The sequence below is a fragment of the Melospiza melodia genome, chromosome W (genome assembly GCF_035770615.1).
Source record: "Melospiza melodia melodia isolate bMelMel2 chromosome W, bMelMel2.pri, whole genome shotgun sequence".
NCBI classification, from domain to species: Eukaryota; Metazoa; Chordata; class Aves; order Passeriformes; family Passerellidae; genus Melospiza; species Melospiza melodia.
This window is the reverse complement of record NC_086225.1, coordinates 15,347,411-15,365,976: the sequence shown is the minus strand read 5'-3', so window position 1 is coordinate 15,365,976 and position 18,566 is coordinate 15,347,411. Positions and strand designations below refer to the sequence as shown.

Sequence of the window (18,566 nt, the reverse complement as noted above, 5' to 3'; positions counted from 1 at the left end):
TTCCCAACAGGGGTGGAGAATTTTGCAAAATGTAGGGGTAAATTGCTACTGTCTGTTCTGGTCCCTTTTTCGTGTGAAGTGTTATAGCCACCAGCTGGGTGCTTTTCCATGCCCGGGACTGCCCCCCCACTCCATTCACTGGAGGGACTTCTTTGATTTGCCAATGTCCGGGCCAGTGTGCTTGGGGAATAATCGTGCAGTCTGATCCCGTGTCCGCCCAGAACTGGAACCCTATGACGTGTGGATCTTGACTACCATAAAGGCGGCATGTCCCCCACACCATCAGGGGTTCCTTCCCTATTTTCATGACCAAGGCCACCCAGGGATCCCGCTCTGGGACGTCCCCTGCTGTTCCTGTGACTCCGGCGCGGCTTGTGGCGGTGGGGGGTGCGAAGGTATTGAGGGCGGTGCCGCGCAACTCTGCCATTGTATTGCTGGGGGGGATGCAAAGTTGACTGCTCCCTGTGGGGCCATAGGGTATGAGGGTCCCCTGCCCCACTGAGGGTTGCTGTAGCTGGGCCGCTGCATGTTCCAGGTGGGAGGGGGCTGGATACGGCCTGGCTGCCCCCTCCCTCTCCCGTTTCCCTGAAACCTGGATCTGCATTCCTTAGCTAAATGCCCCTTCCTTCCGCACACCCAGCACGGCCCCCTACCTCCCCCTTGGCGTGGTGGAGCATCTGCTGATAGGCGCCTTGGCTGTGGGCAGTTTACTGCCAAGTGGCCTGCCTGTCCGCACTTAAGGCACGCCATCACACTGGTTATTGCAGTGTGAACTGCTGCTTGAATGGGAACTAGATGTTCCTCCTTTGCAACATGTCTGATCATGGCAGCTACATTGGACCCCTGCGGCAGTGACCTTAAAATGTCTTTGGTGGCTGAGTTACATTGCTGGCGTAGGCAGTCTGCCAGCACGGGACCCTTCGCCTCTGGGGGTAACGCAGAGGAATCTAATGCAGCCTGAAGTTTGTCCACAAACTGAGTGAAACTTTCACTCTCACCCTGTTTTATGAGAGACCACGGGGATGGTTTAGCTACCACTTTCGAAGTGTCACGGATGGCTTCTCGGGCAGCACGGGTGGTTGTCATAACCTCATGGGCACGCAAGCCCTCAGCCTGTTGCTGGGGGGTGATCATCATGGGGTCTGTGCCCATTAGCCTCTGTATGCTGGAGCCGTGCAGTGGATGGTCTGCCCCCGTTACCAAGGCTAGCTGTTTGAGGCAATTATCCTCCCATTCTTGTTTAAAAACGATCATTCCCGCACCATCAAATATCATTCTACACGTCTGCTTAATATCAAAGGGAAGCATATCGTCCCCACCAAAAAGGCCGTCAATGAGAGTGCGAACCATGGCAGAATTAATTCCCTTATCCGCAATCGCTTTAACAATTGCCTGCACATCTTTTGGATTAACCGGTGAATAAATCCTTTGGTTTCCGCCTGCCCCCCCCACACGAACCGGGAACACCAAAGTGGCAGACGGAGCCCATTCCGCGCAAGCCATTTTTATTTTCCGCCAGTTTGTAAGCGGGGTTCGGTTTTTCTCTGGTAACCCCTTCACCCATGCAGGAGCGTTGTGGCTAGTGACCTTACATGCCGCTGCTCTCTCTCTGTTAGAGCTAGAATCTGAGTCGGAATCCTCCGACCCTGTCTCGGGCTCCGAGCTCGCGTCTGAGTCCGAGCCGGAAGTCGAGTAAAGAGACGCTTCCGGGCTGCTCTGCCTTTTCCTCGGGCTCCGACCCCGCCCCTTCTTGCGGGGGTCGGGCCGTTCCCTCCCCCTGGGGTCCCCCCACCTCCTGCTGGGGGAGGTCCTTGCCCTACAAGGACTTAATTTGAATAAAGCGCTCTGATTGGTCTTACGCGCCTCCGCGGGGGCCGCCCCGTCCCCCCGCTCGCCCGCACATGCGTTGTTCAACGGGCTGACTGCGTTTCCGCCCCCCGCCTCCTCCTTTCCGCCCTGACCATGCGGTCCGGCGCCATTTTCAAACGCATATGGTGGGGGGGCGTTTCTATCGGTCCCTATGGGGTCCGACATTCTGGCCGTGTTCCGCGCCTCCTCCGCGAGCCCCCGCCAGAACACCCGCGTGTGCTCCCCCCCCTCCGATGGTGAGTCCGCTCCCTGAGGGGGATCTGGCGTTCGCGCCTCCGCGCGCCCGCCCGGGTCAAGCACCTCCGCGGTTTGTGTCGCCGCGCCCACCCCCAACTGCGGCACGGCTAATAAACAAGCTCGCGCGGCTTTCCAGGTTTCTTGCTCTTGTCGAGCTTTTTTCAGAGCCTGGACAACTCTGCCCCACGATTTTAGGGCTTTCCCTGAGCCCAAGGACATAGCGTCCTCCGCCAGGGCTTTTGTACAGTTATCCCACACGTCCGAATGTAGGACGTCCACGGGGCTTTCAATAGCCCCAAGATTAATCAATCTCGTCAATGCGAGAGTTAAATCCTTAAGTTTACATTCTATACCCCATTGCGCATGCATCTCTGTTACGACCTTCGCTATGGCTTCCATCGTCCAAGCTGGTCCGGGAGCGTCCTCCCCGCTGCGATCAGTCCCGCTGTCGCAGCCGCCGTCCTCGTTCCAGGAGTGTCCCCGTTTGCCGGGCGCAAGCTGCTGTCCCGGGTTTCGGCACCAAATGTTGCCTTCTATGCCAAGGCAGGCGACCTGGTTCTGAGGTACAGCTCGACAGCCCTCTCTCTAGGGCCGTTCGGGCCAATGACATACGCAGACACCAATGTGGTGGACGGTCAAAAGGCGTTTATTACTTCTTCTCATGGGGTCTTATAGTCTTAGGGGTCTCTACGTCAAAAAAGGGGTTTGTCCTTCTTACCTAGGGTTAGTAGGGAATGGAAAAGTACTGGGTAAGGGATGGAAAGTTACTGGCTTCAGTGGGGCAACATTCCTATTGTTAGTGGGACCACATTCCTATGTTAATTTCTTATCTATGAGTACCTGAGGGTCTTATCTATGGGGAACCGAAGGTCCTAGCTTCCCGTGACATCGCGAAATCTTCCGCAGCGCCTCTTCCCTAGCTACCACACCTGGGAACAAAGAAAACAAGATGGCCTAGAAGTCCCTCCTCCCAAGATGTCTGTCACCACAGAGACCACATGAAGCACAAGATAAAGACAATATGGCAGAGAAGTCCCTTTTGGCTCAACCTTCCCCCTGGACAAAAAAACCCTGTGCAGGTAGGAGCTTAAGAAGCAGTTCTGGTGGCAGATGAGGGGTGCTGACATTGTCTGGGGCAGCTCTGGACCTCTGGGGTTAGTTTCCCTGCTCCTTCTCTATGACTGCAGCAGTGTGTGGGTGTGTAAGGTCAGTCCTGCCACATGCTGCCTCCTCCTGACACCTGCTGGACTCAGTCTCTGTACTGCTTTCTCAGGACACTGCTCCAATTGGGCAGTGAGCAGGGGTGGGAGGGAAGAAAATGGACTATTGAATTTTCATAGAGTACCTCCAGCACAGCTAATTCTCTCGGGTGCTGGATACTTCTCTGCATGGTGTTCCACTTGCCTGGGTACACTGGTAGCTCATCCTTGAAAGGATACCTTTCCCTCATGCTTGACAGGAATCACCTTCAGAGGCTGAGAGCTTCTGTCCTCTTCCCAATGCTCACATACCAGGACAGGGATCCCAGCTGCTTGGCTTCACTTCCCTCTAATTTCCAATTTTGGGTCTACTTCCTCTTCACCTCTCACTAAGAAAATGGATTTGGTCTTGGATTTCTTCTTCTGTATGGAGGCAACTGCTACTGACACAAGTTGTTCCTCTGGTTCAGCTGCAGTTTGAGTGGCCACTGTGCCAGTTGGTCTGCTTTCCTCCTCTTCCTCCCCCTGAGGGTGCAGTTTAATGTCAAACCTTGTCCAGTAAAGAGTAGCCTGGGTTAAACACATTGTAAGAACTTTGCAGCTCTCTGGAACTGCCACAGCATTTTCTTTGCAAATATTCTGTCATTTTATCAGTCCTGTAGTTGTTCAGGTGTGAACGTCCAAACCATTGGAGCAGAGAATTTCTCCAAAAGCTGGTCCATTTTCTCCCATATTCCATGCCAGTCGTAACTGTTCACCCTTGCTGCAGATCTCTGAATGACCTTCCTAAAAATCTTTTTTATAACTTTAAACATGGTGTTGACTATACTGAGGAGACCTGATAGACTTAGCAACAAGTACATGCTTTCCTTAACATCCAAAGGGAATTCAGAATTCTCAAAAGCTGTTGTAACAGGCCTGAAGGAGGAAAAAAGGGTGAAAGCTGGAGAAAATCACCCTGCCTTGTCCTCCCTACAGACTGGATACAATTATTAATGAATTTCCCAGAGGTAGTGTGGGAGAGGGCAGAAGAGCAACAATGAATACACATCCCAAATAACACTCATTGCCCTTTGTGATGGTGTTCACAGGTGTTCTTAGATGAGGGAAGAGATAAGAATGTTGACTCTGTGTTTCAAAAGGCTTGATTTATTATTTTATGATATATATTACATTAAAACTATACTAAAAGAATAGAAGAAAAAGTTTCATCTCAGAAGGCTAGCTAAGCTAAGAATGGAAAGGAATGAATAACAAAGGTTTGTGTCTCGGACAGAGAGTCCAAGCCAGCTGACTGTGATTGGTCATTAATTCCAAACATCTGCATGAGACCAATCACAGATCCACCTGGTTGCATTCCACAGCAGCAGACAATCATTGTTTACATTTTGTTTCTGAGGCCTCTCAGCTTCTCAGGAGGAAAAAATCCCAAGGAAAGGATTTTTTATAAAAGTTGTCTGTGACAGCCCTTGATGTTATAATGTCATCAGCTGATATCACACAGTACAGCAACAAAGCAATCCCAATCCCTCTCCCTCCTCTGAAAAAGATCATCATGAGGAGCCAAATGTTGCATATACAGTATATACAGTGTTTGGTAACACAACCATGTGAACAGACTGAGCAACCTTGTGACCATTGGCTCTGTACCTAATACAACAAATGCTTAGATCAAATTTTGTTCCAACCCACTCTGGGCAAATCTGTTGTCACCTCAACCCTTCGAGCCCCATATTGGGCACCAAATAAGGCTGTCATGGTTTAGGAATGATATTCCCCGATTTAGTGTTCCCACTGAAACACTCCAAACCAGTGCCACTCACTCCCTCCCTCCTCTCTCTCTCCAAGCTGGAGAGGAGAATTGGAGGCACAAAAGGTAAAGACCATGAGTTAAGAACAATATAGTACAAACAGCAATGAAGTAAGAACTGAACTATAACAACAACAATATTAATAACAGAGTGCATAAGATAGGCGAATGATTCACACGCAAGTGCTCACCATGTTGAACCCAGCGCTACCCTGACCATTCACTCTGACACCAGCCCAACTGGAAGGGACCCATCTCCCTCCACTTCCTGTGTATGGCATGAGGTGGTATAGAATAACCTCAGGGCCCTGGCCATGCTCCTCCTGGCTACTGCAAAAATTAACCCTGTCCTGGCTGGAACCAGGACAGGACATCATGCTGTCATAATATCGTGACCCACTGCATGTTCCTGATAAGCACTTTGAGACTCTGTATATGGGAATACAGCTAGAAAGCAGGACGGAGAGTACTGCTCAGCTTACCAACACAGATGTGCTAACTCTGTTAGGCCGCAAGCCTTGGCAAGCAGAACCCTGAAGAAGACAATGGCGTGCTTGGGTGTGCTTGGTATGCTTTATGACAAACCATGCAAGACCGTACATGCCTATGTGAGTCTGTACAAAGCTATGATTAAGCAATGTTACTAAGAAATGTAAATGTTGTGATTACTGCTATTTTTAGCTATAGCTGAAAAGGTATATATACTGAGCTTGTGGAATCAATAAATCGGCTTCATGCATGCAAACCATGGAGTCCGCATCTCTTCAATTGCCAACATTTGTAGATATGAGGTGTATTATTTATCCTACATTCATGCTATGAATAGCTGAATATGAAGCCATTATTTATTGCACACGATGCTTCAGTATAAGTCAGTCTATTGGGTCTGGTGGTAGGGGTGGAAATGTTGGGGCAAGAGAAGAAACTAAGTTTGAAGAGTCCTTCATAACCCACTGTCCTCAATTTTTGTATAACACCCTGCTGCTCCTTGACCATTGCTCCTGGACTTTATTTTGGATTTCTTATAATCACCCGGACAAATGGGAGAAGACACAAGAGTTACTTGGCACAGGAAGAAAGAGATGCATGGAGGGTTTAGAGCTCCCTCCATGTGGAGAGCCTGGTTCAAGCATGGCTTAAAGAAAGAGGCCATGAAGGTATACAGCTGATGGGAAAGTAAAAGGCAGCTGTAAAGCAGCAGTTTCCAGGCTTGATTCTGTAAATAACTAGGTTCTCAGACACCTTTTCTATAAACAGCAGGATTCTCAGACAGTCTTCTCATAACAGTCCTTGGCTGCTCTGGGAACAGATATGAAGGTTTTGAGAACTTTTCATATCACAGTGAGAACACTAATTTTGGTTTCAATAAACAACCACGGGTATTGTAACCAAAAGGAGGAGTTAGAGTTTTCTCTGTAACCTATCGTGAGCTCGGATTTTGCAATATGCATGAAGTTAATTAACACTATTATAAAGGGTGACTGATTTGATCAATAAATCGGAGTCGATACTGATCAACAACAAGATGGGTCGTCTCCCTTCGCTTTTAACATAATGGTGACCTCTCCGACGTGATACGGCAATGCACCACGAAGAAGCGAAGAAAACGGGTCAGGTCCTAAGCAGCAGGACGGCAGAAATGTGATAAAAGGGATAAAAAAGAAGCTGAAGACGCGTCATGCCTCAGGTGATCGTAAAGGCAAGCCTGACTGATACGTGCTGCCGCGACCTTGAAGAGGCTGCATTCAGCGCTGATTAATTAGGTATGGAAAGGCAAGCAGCATATGAAGTATTGACTGTCTTTTTACAAAAATGGCAAATTAAGGGGGTAGATTGGCAAAAGGATTTAACAGGACTTTGGACTTATGGCTACGGTAAAGGGGTTTTCCTTAGCCCCCATATGGTTTACGAGTTAACGTAATGGCGTGAATTTGGTGATTTATTATGGGAGGCTACTTTAGAGAGTGATAAAACTGCCAAGAAGCTAAGCAAGCCATGGCGGGTGATGTACGGTGCACTGTTTCACTATGTCTCTGACTTCAAGACAGCGGCCGCAGCTCGTGGCACCTGCGGGGCTGTGCTACTCCGAACTCGGCATGGGCGCTCCACCATGGGGAGCAGCCGCAGTGAGCGACCGCCTGAAATGCTGCGCTGTAGCGGCGGGAGCGGAGGCAGCGGCGGGGAGAGCGGAGCCGCCGCGCGGGAGCCGAGCTGCGCCGCCCCAGGAGCCGCGCCGCCGCGGGGGGAGCGACCCAACCAGCGGTGTCTGTGTCTGCAGCGCCTGCTGTGATTCAGCCCGCCGGCAAATCTTGCGAAACAATCAGCCCAGCGCGGGGGGGGGGGGGGATTTTTCCCCCTCTCCGACACAAGCGCCGCGGGACCGCAGCCGGCAAAAGCTTCAGTGTGAGACCGAACAGCATAATAAATGTGATTCCTGTCAACAAAAGAAAAGATCCCTGCTGCAAATGGGAAACCAGTGATAATAAACAAACGACACCAAAGGCTATCAGGACGTTTTCCACCTAAGTCAAAGGGACTTTTGTTCTTCCCAGCAGACTGTGAAACAGAAATCAGCGTAAATGAATGCAGGAGTCAAATTTCGGTCGATTTTGGCTCAGCATTGGTTATGCTGTCTTGAAATCACCTGTATTAACATAGACTTTAAACATCAGAAGCATAGACTTTAATCGGTGGAACATCAGACTCCAAAATTGTGTTTTGAAAAATTTTAAAATGTTAAGATGTGTTGGATTGATTGTATGAGTGAGATTGTATGAGTGTGCTTTTTGGTATAAATGCTGCAGCAAAAATGTGAAAAAAGTTGTTTTAGCTTAGTATTTTAGAATCAGGCCTGTAAGTAAGTTATAGTAAATGCTATATTTTATTTTTATAAGTTTTATTTGTTGTTAAGTAGTTGAAGTTGGATTGTCTATTAAGTGCCATTAAGTATTAAATACTGTTAAGATTAAATTATATTAGGTTTAAGTTAAGTTAGATTCTGTTAAGTTTGAATTATATTTTGTTTAAGTTGTGTAGAATTTAAAGTCAGTTGATTTTGTTAAAGTTTTGTTAGATTTAAGTGATTTTACATTATTTACAAATAAGTCTGTTAAGTTTAAATAATTTAAGTGCTTTAAGCGCATACTACTTTCCCACCACTCCAAATCAACAAAGGACTGAGAATTGCCCAGCTGATGCCATTTGAGCCAAATGACTAAAGGATTACAGACTGTAAAACTGATTTTGAACTTTTCTGGGAAACCCAAGAAAAGGGTGGATGTGAAAATCTCAAGGACAGAAAGGATCATTTTCAGGCTTGCCTGTTCGCCTCCTCTCCAGGTTCGCATGAATGAAAACAGCTAACAGCCCTCTTTTCTTAGTCCAATTACCACCTACCGTGCAATGCCTGATAGGGCGGGACATTGTGGCTCAGCTGGGGGTGGTTTTAACCCTTTGGGATAAAAGCCATTGCTCGGACCGTGGCTGGGGAACCTTATAGAGATACTGAGTGTGCTTTTAAATGCTTTTACTTATTTTACCTTATCTTTGTAGTTGTATCCAAAATATGGTTGGTAGGATGATAGAGAAAACTTGGCAAACTAACCTCCTTTCTCAAAAAGAAAAAAAAAAAAAAAAACAAACGGGAGAAGTGTGGAGAGCCTGGTTCAAGCATGGCTTAAAGAAAGAGGCCATGAAGGTATACAGCTGATGGGAAAGTAAAAGGCAGCTGTAAAGCAGCAGTTTCCAGGCTTGATTCTGTAAATAACTAGGTTCTCAGACACCTTTTCTATAAACAGCAGGATTCTCAGACAGTCTTCTCATAACAGTCCTTGGCTGCTCTGGGAACAGATATGAAGGTTTTGAGAACAGATATGAAGGTTTTGAGAACTTTTCATATCACAGTGAGAACACTAATTTTGGTTTCAATAAACAACCACAGGTATTTTAACCAAAAGGAGGGGTTAGAGTTTTCTCTGTAACCTATTGTGAGCTCGGATTTTGCAATATGCATGAAGTTAATTAACACTATTATAAAGGGTGACTGATTTGATCAATAAATCGGAGTCGATACTGATCAACAACAAGATGGGTCGTCTCCCTTCGCTTTCAACACCTCCAGACCCTTGCTGTTAAATCTGAGACTAATGCAGACCACAATTTTTCTCCTCCTGCTGTATAATTGCTTTGGAAATAAATAAATTGGGGAAAAAAAATCCAGGCTGGGTACAGGCAATGGGCAGATATGTGTGCTGCCCAAAGGCTTTGCAGGGGATAGAAGAAAAGGAGCAAGCACAGGGAGAGATGCTGAATTTGATATGCACCCAGAGCAGCAAGAGAAGCAAAACCAACCAGTGACATTCTAGAATTATCTTTGGTTATGATAAATATTAATTTTCATTACTTTAATTTGCTTATTTCCTGCTTTGTTGCCCAAAAGCCAACTTAAGGTACAGGCAGCAAGGCACAGAATCCAAGGGTTATCACAGACATGAAACAAGAGCTTAATATGCCCCACAGATGGCATGGGTGTGTGAGGGAATAGTCAAATGGAAACACATATTAAGTTAAGGACAGAAATTCATGGTTTCAACTCTATAGGTCCTGTCTTCAGAGGCAGAAAGATGGAGGCCCATGTGACACCCACTCCAGAAAGCAAACTGTGGGACTATAGTAAAGCATGCTTCCCCCAGCAGATTGTGGGCAGCTGAGGACAGCTCTGTTTCCCCATCACCCACCATTGTCATAGAATCACCTAGGCTGACAAAGACCTCCAAGATAATCAAGTTCAACTGTTAAACTCATGGACCAGTTATCAGAGGCACTATTTTTTCTTCCCCTCCAATTTTATTGTCAGTGATGGTTTTGGAGTAAGCAGTCAACCAATGCTGCATACGCCGATAAACAAGTGTCCTGGGGTGATTTTATGATGCTTGTATCCCCATTCGTCTGTTTAGCCCAGAAATAAGTTTTACACCTTTAAGACTCATTCTGAGAGCAAAGAGGGGGAAAGAAGAAGCGCACAGTTTGTTTTCAGAAACTGCACTCACTCATCCACATTCCTGCTCCTGGATTGTGTTGTCTGCAGCACGGACAGACGGCAGGACAGAACTCTCCTTTGCTTTTAGTTAATTTTTAACTAGCTAAGGCAGAGATGTTCCCTGGAGTGTGGTTTTTCTTTTTCTTGGAAGTGTTTAGACTGGCTCTGGACTGAACATCCAGAAGAGCACCAGCAGCTCGCACCTGTGGCCCACCAGGCCAGGCCTAGGCCACGGCATTTCCAGCACTGGAGGGACCGATAACAGACTGAGTGAGCCCACAGAGGGGACTTTCTGAGTTTGTCATCTCTTTTGGAATGGCAAGAGGTTTTATTGTCTAATATTGTTCTTTTTTTGTGCTGGTGAATGCTTTGCCTGTGAAATAAACAGGTTTTTTTCCACTTTTCTCCAAGGAAATCTTTTCCCAAACCAGTTGGGGGAGGGGTCGCTTAAATCTGTTTTCTAGAGAAACCCCCTTTAGAGATTTTCTCCCAAATTTGCCCTAAACCAAGACAAAAAGTTACCCAGAATAATTAGCAAATACACAAATTATTTCAGTCCATGTTGCAATCAGAAACCAGGACTGAATCCCTCATCCAGAAATAACCTACTCAGGGAACATGACTTAACTTGGTATCTCTGGTGCTGAAAGAGATCCTCCACTGTAAGATCCTCTGAATTCTCTTCATGACATGGGGATGCTGCCACAAGCAACCCACTCCTTTCACAGATAGTGAAATGGATGTTTTGGGGAGTTTGCTTAAGTTAGCAATATGAATTAAGCATTTAAATTTTAGTTTGTAGAATTATGTGTTGAATTTTTACCTTTTATTTAAGAAACCTCTGCCATGGTAAAAAGGGCATAGGAAAATGCAAATTTCTGAAGCTTCTTGCGATAAGGGACAATACCTAGAGAAGACCAGGGAATGCAGAAACCCAGATAAAGGAGGTCCTCTGTCTCCAAGCTGATCAAAACCGACAGACGTACTCAGATAAGCACCAAGGGACCACAGCGCACGTGCAAAGGAGAAAAGTTCAAAAGTTCAATCATGATGAAGACCACAACCTTCGGCCTCAGAGACCACCAAATACTCCTGTGCGACCACCACAGCAAACAACGCATGCTCAGAAGGGTGTGGATCTAATTACCATGTGAGGAGAGGACAGGTAAGGCCAGGGGTTGAATATGCATGAAGAGATTGTGTAATGTAATGCATATGGAACATCTTTGTGAATAACGATGTGGGGGGCACAAGCTTTCATGAGAGCTATCTCACTTGTGCCAGGCACGACCATACATACCCACTTCATAACTACATCAGGTTGTGGAGTCTATTTATTCTGCATATCACTTCAATAGGCCCTGGAGTGAGATACTGTAATTACACTTACAGCTCATGAAATGGGCATGAAGAGCAACTTGACAATGCCCTCGGTGCCATGTTATCTATGGCAACCATTAAAGATGCACACAGACAAAATTGCAGGTACACTTCTGTTCTCATCTCATCAACTGAGTTCAAAAGGAATTTGATAGCAGCTCAGCTCCTGTTCTAATGCATGCTAGGACCAGGCAAGGTGATGCTGCAGGTATCTAACCAACAAATTTTATCTCATTACCTGCAACATGTTGAGAAGCAGACTCCGGAATTTGGTTCCTTCCACCATGAAGAGGGCCATTTTGTCACAGAGCTTAGCTGCAGTGGAAGCAAAGCTGTGGTCCATCACTGCTTTCTGGTAGATGGTCTTGACTATCTCCCCCGGCATTTCCTCAGAGCTGGTAGAGTTCTGGGCCTCGTCCATGAATGTGGTGAGCTTGGAGTCAACGTCACTGCTGTTGTTCCTCATGCTATTGAGAATTTCAATTAATTTGTTCATTTTATTCTTTTCAGGATTGGTGGTTTCCACTGTGACTTCGTCCTGGTCCATGAAAAGGGAAAGACAAGGCGTCTGTTACACAAGGAAAAAACAGACATATCAGCCTTTGTCCTTCCACAAACAGAAAAGGGGGAAGGGGACTGGAGAAACATTTAAACAGACATAGAAAAGCAAAGCATCTTTTAGCAACACAATGGTATAATCTCAGCATTAAAAACCACAAGTAAATGAATCTCATCCCAGAAATGCTCTTTGTCCATTTCCCACAGCACTCAATCCCAAAGTCTTCCCCCTCAGCTCAGGGAGAAGATTTCCTCAAGGGTCCTGATCCAGGATGTCAAAGTCTGACTACCCCTGACTGCCTTTGACATCTTGGACTGGTTTCTCTATGTGTCTGCGACATGGTGATAATTGATTTCTTTTGGTCTCTCTTTTGAAAGTGCACCAATGTTTGCAAAATGCTCAGATAGCAATTCTACAAAAATGTCTACTTTTTAATATACTCGTGAGGGGAAGAGGAGGGGCAGACACTGACCTCTTCTGTGTGGTGAGCAGTGACAGGACCCGAGGGAATGGCCTGAAGTTGTGTCAGGGGAGGTTTAGGCTGGATATTAGAAAAAGGTTCTTCACCCAGAGGGTGGTTGGGCACTGGAACAAGCTCCCCAGGGAAGTGATCACAGAACCAAGCCTGACAGAGTTCAAGAAGCATTTGGACAATACCCTCAGGCACATGGTATGACTCTTGGGGTGTCCTGTGCAGGGACAGGAGTTCGACTCAATCCTTGTGGGACCTTCCAAGTCAGCATATTCTGTGATTCTGTGATACATTTAATCATTTAAATTGAGATTAAAGATGTCACATGATCCCAGCATTTGAAAAACTCTTAAAACATGCTATATAATCCAAAACTGCAACAATTTTTTGGACAACCCCAATGCCAAACAGCAGTTGGAGTTGTCCAAAACTCCCATCAGGAGGCCAGTTGTGTTGACAATACCCACTCACCACCCAAGATTGAGTGCTTATGTGATGTGTTTCTTATAAGACTGTAAATTCACAGGAAGAACATTAAAATGAATAATCTGAAAGTCTCTTCTATATTGATATTGCTTTAAAGAACATAAAAATAACTAACAAAATCTCTTCGTCCCCCTCATGCCACATACATAAATAGTAAATGCTCATGCATTCAAAGGTATACATTTCCAACATGCACTCCCATGGAGTTGTATATGTTCAGGTTATTTTTGCTACTTATTTTGGAAATGTCATTGGAGATACCCTTACAGATTAATTTTCTAGTCTGACAAAAAAAATCTCTAGAGAAAGAATCTGAGTTTTACAGGGGGCAAATAAAGAGATCTACAAATTCTTCAGAAATCTGATGCTGAATATTGTTTCAAAAAAGCATTTCTCCTCTGTCGCTTGCATACAATCGTTTTGTTGTTGTTTAGGTTATTGGAAGGAAGTGGAAAAGATAGGGTCATTTCAATTCATTGCTGAGATAAATGAATATCAATACTGAAGTAGCTGACTACAGCTATTCAGCACTCAAAAGTCAAAGCTTGGGATTTAGCTCTGTAATTGTAGAGACACAAATTGCCTTTTTTTAGACCTCTTTGCAAAGTTGATGAGCTCTGCAGACTGGAAGGGTATCAGTTGGGAGGTGTACCCACATTGTAGCTCACGTGTGAATCAGCTTTCCCCAAGGGTGTGCAGGAAAAGAGTTCCCAGTCTTTGAAGAACTCAAGCTGGTAGCAACCTCAACCAAGAAGTCAAGCTAAAAGACTTGAGTGAATAAAAGGCCTCCTGAAGAAGCATGAAAACACTTTGCGAGAAGTGTTGACACTGGGAGATTAAGATGCATTGATGGAAAGTTTTCTTGAGCCCACTCCACCCTTTGTATGGAAAATAGCCAACAGCCAGACTTGGAAAAAGGAAAACTCAATGTTTCCCTAAGAAATAATACCTTTTCTTTTAGTCTCCTTCGCAGCCTGTCTTTGGAAGACTGAAGCAAATTGATCTTGGGTCTTTCCCTAATGCGTTCATGAATACTGTCTTTCTGCTTGGTCTCTGACTCTTGGATGTACTGCTGAGACTGCTTCTCCATATCCTCCAGGCCTTGGTGCACCTCCAAGGGAATATGAACTGCACAGATGGCGGTGTCCTTGATTTTCAAGTTCTCTGTCTCTTTGGCATTTCTGTGTGTTTCTTTGTCATTGGGCAAGTGCTTCTGGTTGTGATGCTATCTCCGGTTCTGACTGCAGCCATGGTGGCCTGTCCTACCTGAGGAGTGAAGGGCCTGGCCTCCTTGGTAAAGATTCTGGTGGTCCCTGTTGTGTTTGGTGCCACCTTGCTGATGATCTGCATGCTGCTGAGACTTGTTCCCACCAGGAAGTCTCTGCTGTCGCCTAGAAAGTCAAAGAAGATCATTAGTTCACTCTTTTCTGCATGGCCTTTTTGGTCAACACATCTGCCCCACCAGACTGGTCCTTGGTGGGTGTCCCTACTACAGGAAGAGAGCCAATTTCTTGACATTGAACACAATCTCACACCTCAATCTTTCAGCAACAGAGATATTTCAGCTGAAAGTTTTCATGAACAGTTAGATAACATTGCTTTGGTTACCAGGAAAATCTCTCCCAGGCTTCTGTGTTTTCTGTGTTGCTTCTATACCGAACTGGGGAATATCTGGTTAGTTCCAGCTGAGCAAGGGGAAGTCAGGCAGGCAAGAAATATCAGGAGATTTTTTTTTTTCATAAGACTTAAGGACCTCCTGATACACCTGGCCTACAGCATCATTTGCTCCTCTTGCCCGCCCTCTCTGCTGTACTAACATAGCATACTGCTGCATGGATTTGCAATGAACCATTTAAAGCATATAAGGAATTTCTAAGTGGAAAAAAATAAGCTAAAAAGTAAATTGCCAAATAAACCTGATGACCACACTAAATGGTTTTGTTTGGCCTTTTGTAGTGAGTTGACCCCAGCTGGATGCCAGCCACCCACCAAAGCCTCCCTATCACTCCCTTCCACAACTGGACAGAGGAGAGAAAATATAACAAAGGGTTCATGAGACCAGGAGAGATCACTGAGCAAAAATTGTCACTGGCAAAAAAAGCTCAAATTAAAGATATTAATTGAATTTATTACTAACAAAATCAGAGCAGGATAATGAGAAGTAAAATAAGACCTTAAAAAAACACCTTTCCCCCTGCCCTTCCCAGCTCTACCTCCACTCTCAGCAGTGCAGGGAGATAGGGAATGGGGGTTACGGTCAGTTTATCAGGTGTTATTTCTCCCGCTGCTCAGAGAAAGGAGTCCTCCTGCTCCAACATGGGATCTCTCCCACTGGAGATAGTTCTCCATGAACTTCTCTGATATGAGTCCATCCCATGGGCAACAGTTTTTTACAAACAGCTGCACTGTGGGTCACTTCCACAGGGTGCAGTTCTTCAAGGATAGGCTGCTCCAGCATGGGGTCCTCTCTCCCCAGGGATCACAGCCTCCTCTCAGACATCCACCTGCTCTAGTATGGGTGTCCTCCACAGGCTGTGGGTGGATTTCTGCATCCCCATGGATCTCCATGGGCTGCAGGGAGACAGCTGCTTCACCATGGTCTTCACCACAGGCTGCAGAGCAATCTCAGCTCTGGTGCCTTGAGCACCTCCTCCCCGTCCTTCTTCCCTGACCTTGGTGTCTGCAGAGTTGGTCCTTTCACATGTTCTTACTCTGTTCCTCTCTGGTCACAATTACAACTGTGCCATAACTTTTTTTCCTTCTTCTTCTTCGTCTCCTTCTTAAATATGCTATCACAGAGGTGTTGCCACCATTTCTAATTGGCCCAGTCTTGACCAGTGGCACATATGTCTTTGGAGATACCAGGGATTGGCTCTAGCTGACATGGAGGAAGCTTCCAGCAGCTTCTCACAGAAGCCATCCTTGTAGTGCACCCCCCTCCTCCCTCTCCCGCTACCAAAGCTTGGCCATGTAAACCCAATACACCTTTCTTTATGCATGTCCTTCATCATTGCTACACCAGGACAAGACATATGCATGAATGAAGAAGCTGAGTATCATGCTTGGCTCTGGCAGCACGGAGTGCTAGAACCATTGCCTCCAGATAGCAGGCTAAATGCATACAGGTCCAAACAGATAACATGGGAATTCAACAGCCACAAAGAGGAGGAACTGCCCGCAAATGGTTGTCTAGAGAGACTACAGTGGCTCAGAAGGGGCAAGCAAGCCCATCTGCTGGCTAGAACTGGTAGCTGAGATGATAACTCGCCCCCAAAAAACAGTTGAAAGGAAAAAACACTGACAGCCTCAGACATTTTGTATTTCCACATAGGCTGCAGCTTGATTGTCCCGAGCAGAGAAGGCAGAGACAGAATGCCATCATCAAGGATGCAACTAAGGAGGAAATTGTCTTGACATGGTGTGCTTTCACCCAGGACAGTGCAGGGTTAGCTCTAAGCAAGGCAGCACCTCCTTGCCTTTCCAATGCCTCTTTAATGCTCAGTCTTGACTCTGAGAGCATGTGAGATGCTTTAATGCTCAGTCAGATGAAGGAATTGGCCATTCACAAATACATTTCATGGTCAGCAGCTAAACAGTTGCTAACCTTGCCTGACAAAGCCATCTGCCCATGGAATCTGTATTCCTCGGCATCCCCAGGAGTTAAAACCTATATTTGAGGCCAACTGGCTCTTAACCATAAAGCGTGAAGGTTCATAATTGGCAAACATGGGAGGAAGAGGCTTAGTGGCAGTGGCAGGAATTTGTCTTTAGTCTCAAACGACGAGAACCAGTTTTCTGAGATAATCAATGTAGGGGTTTTGTTTGGATTGTTTTGGGTTTGTTTTTTTTTTTTTTTGTTTGTTTGTTTGGTTTTTGGGTTTTTTGTTGTTTTGGTTTTTTTTTTTGTTTTGTTTTTTTTTTTTTTTTTGCAAGTTGAATGGCAGGGAATAATAAAAAAAAAAAAAGTGAAGGAGAAGTTTTCCTGTTAGCTGAAGCTTACAAGCAGTTTATGAGTACAGATTCTCCACATCAAATTTTCCTGGCATTTCTTTGTTTCCTCTCAGTAACACAATCACATAAACCATTTTGTAAAAATCAGCTCTTATTAAAAGAGGAATGTCAAATTACAAGTTAATTAAAACCTTTATCTAGTACTAAGCCCTCGCATGTTTAAGCATGCAAGTTGTGCTTTCTGTGGCTTTGCTCTTCTCTTCTCTCAAGCATCTAACTGTTTGGGTACACTTCCAGCCTTGGGTTATAAAACAGACAGACTGTTACTTTATTTAAATGGAAAATATTGCGCAGAAATTATAAAAGTTGCACACAGACACAGCTTAATTTCAGCAGAAGTAAGGGGAAATGCCTGGAAATGAGCTGGAAACCAAACTGCTGTGAATTTCTGCAAGAAATGCATGTGGGGAAAGTTTTTTCCTAAAGACATAATGATATTATAATCAAAACTGTTTCTGTTTAATGGCTGTGAAAGAAAAAATGTTTAAGATTAAAAAAAGCCCTAGTTAGGTCAATGTGGAATATTCAAGATTGTTCTATTTGGGGCTTTTGTGCTAGATGGAGAGAGGACAGGCAGCTCCATCCCTGTGTGGGACAGCTAAAAGGTGATATACCCATGGCAAGGGGCAGAGCAAACAGACTGAAGCTCTGCAGTCACTGACCATAGGATGGAAAACCACAGAGTTAAAAAAGTTAAGGAATAAAGATTGCAAGAAAGAAAAGGCAAAGGAAGGAGAATGGTAAACAAGGATCAATGTCTTTGACTTGGCAGCAGGCAGAGGTCTAAACAATTATCCAGCATTCAAGCAAAGACTCGCATGCTTTTATCTTCCCAACACTCCAGCAAAGAAGAAAAGCCAAGAAGGAACAGGATCTGCAGGGAAGAAGAGCCAAAGCAGGAAGAACGGGACCCAGATTGTGAGATTCACATTCTCTGAACCTGAGAGCAGTAGTGAGAGAAGCAGAGAAAAGAATGATCAAAACAATTCTTACCTCATTTGCTGTTCCTGTGTTGTGCCAAAGTAGAATGCGATATAAAGATTGTTTACCCAAAGTAATAGTGTTTTGTTTCCTTGGCCTATCAGGGCCAAGTACGTGTGCAGACTGTCGGTCAGCAGACAGTCACAAGATTCTGGGCAGTTGAGTTGGGTGCTTGCGCAGATTCAGTTTAGATGTAGTGTAATATAGTATAATCAAGTAATTAATTATTTTGGAAGTCTTTCATAGTCTAAGTCATTGCAGCTGCCTATTCTGCTAGTGCCATTGTCTTGGGGATGGTTCATAATGATAAGGTATCTCATGATCATTTGTGCTCAAAAATTATCATTGCATTTTTAAGATTTCCTGGCCACGGGGTGGGGGGGGCAGCGCTGCCTAGGCAGTCTTTCTTGCCTTTATGGTGTAGGATCAAAGATATTGCATGAAGGGAAGCAGCAGCGAGAGCTGGCGCCAGAAGGTGTGGTTCTCTTGCTGAGCGCAGGAGGAAAAAGTCGGAGGTATGGTGC

General features: G+C 45.5%; 1 pseudogene; it reads right to left on the bottom strand.

Annotated features, from left to right (window-relative positions):
* LOC134431520 (CBP80/20-dependent translation initiation factor-like) overlaps positions 1 to 18,566 on the bottom strand; it is a 184,208-nt pseudogene that overhangs the window by 126,557 nt on the left and 39,085 nt on the right.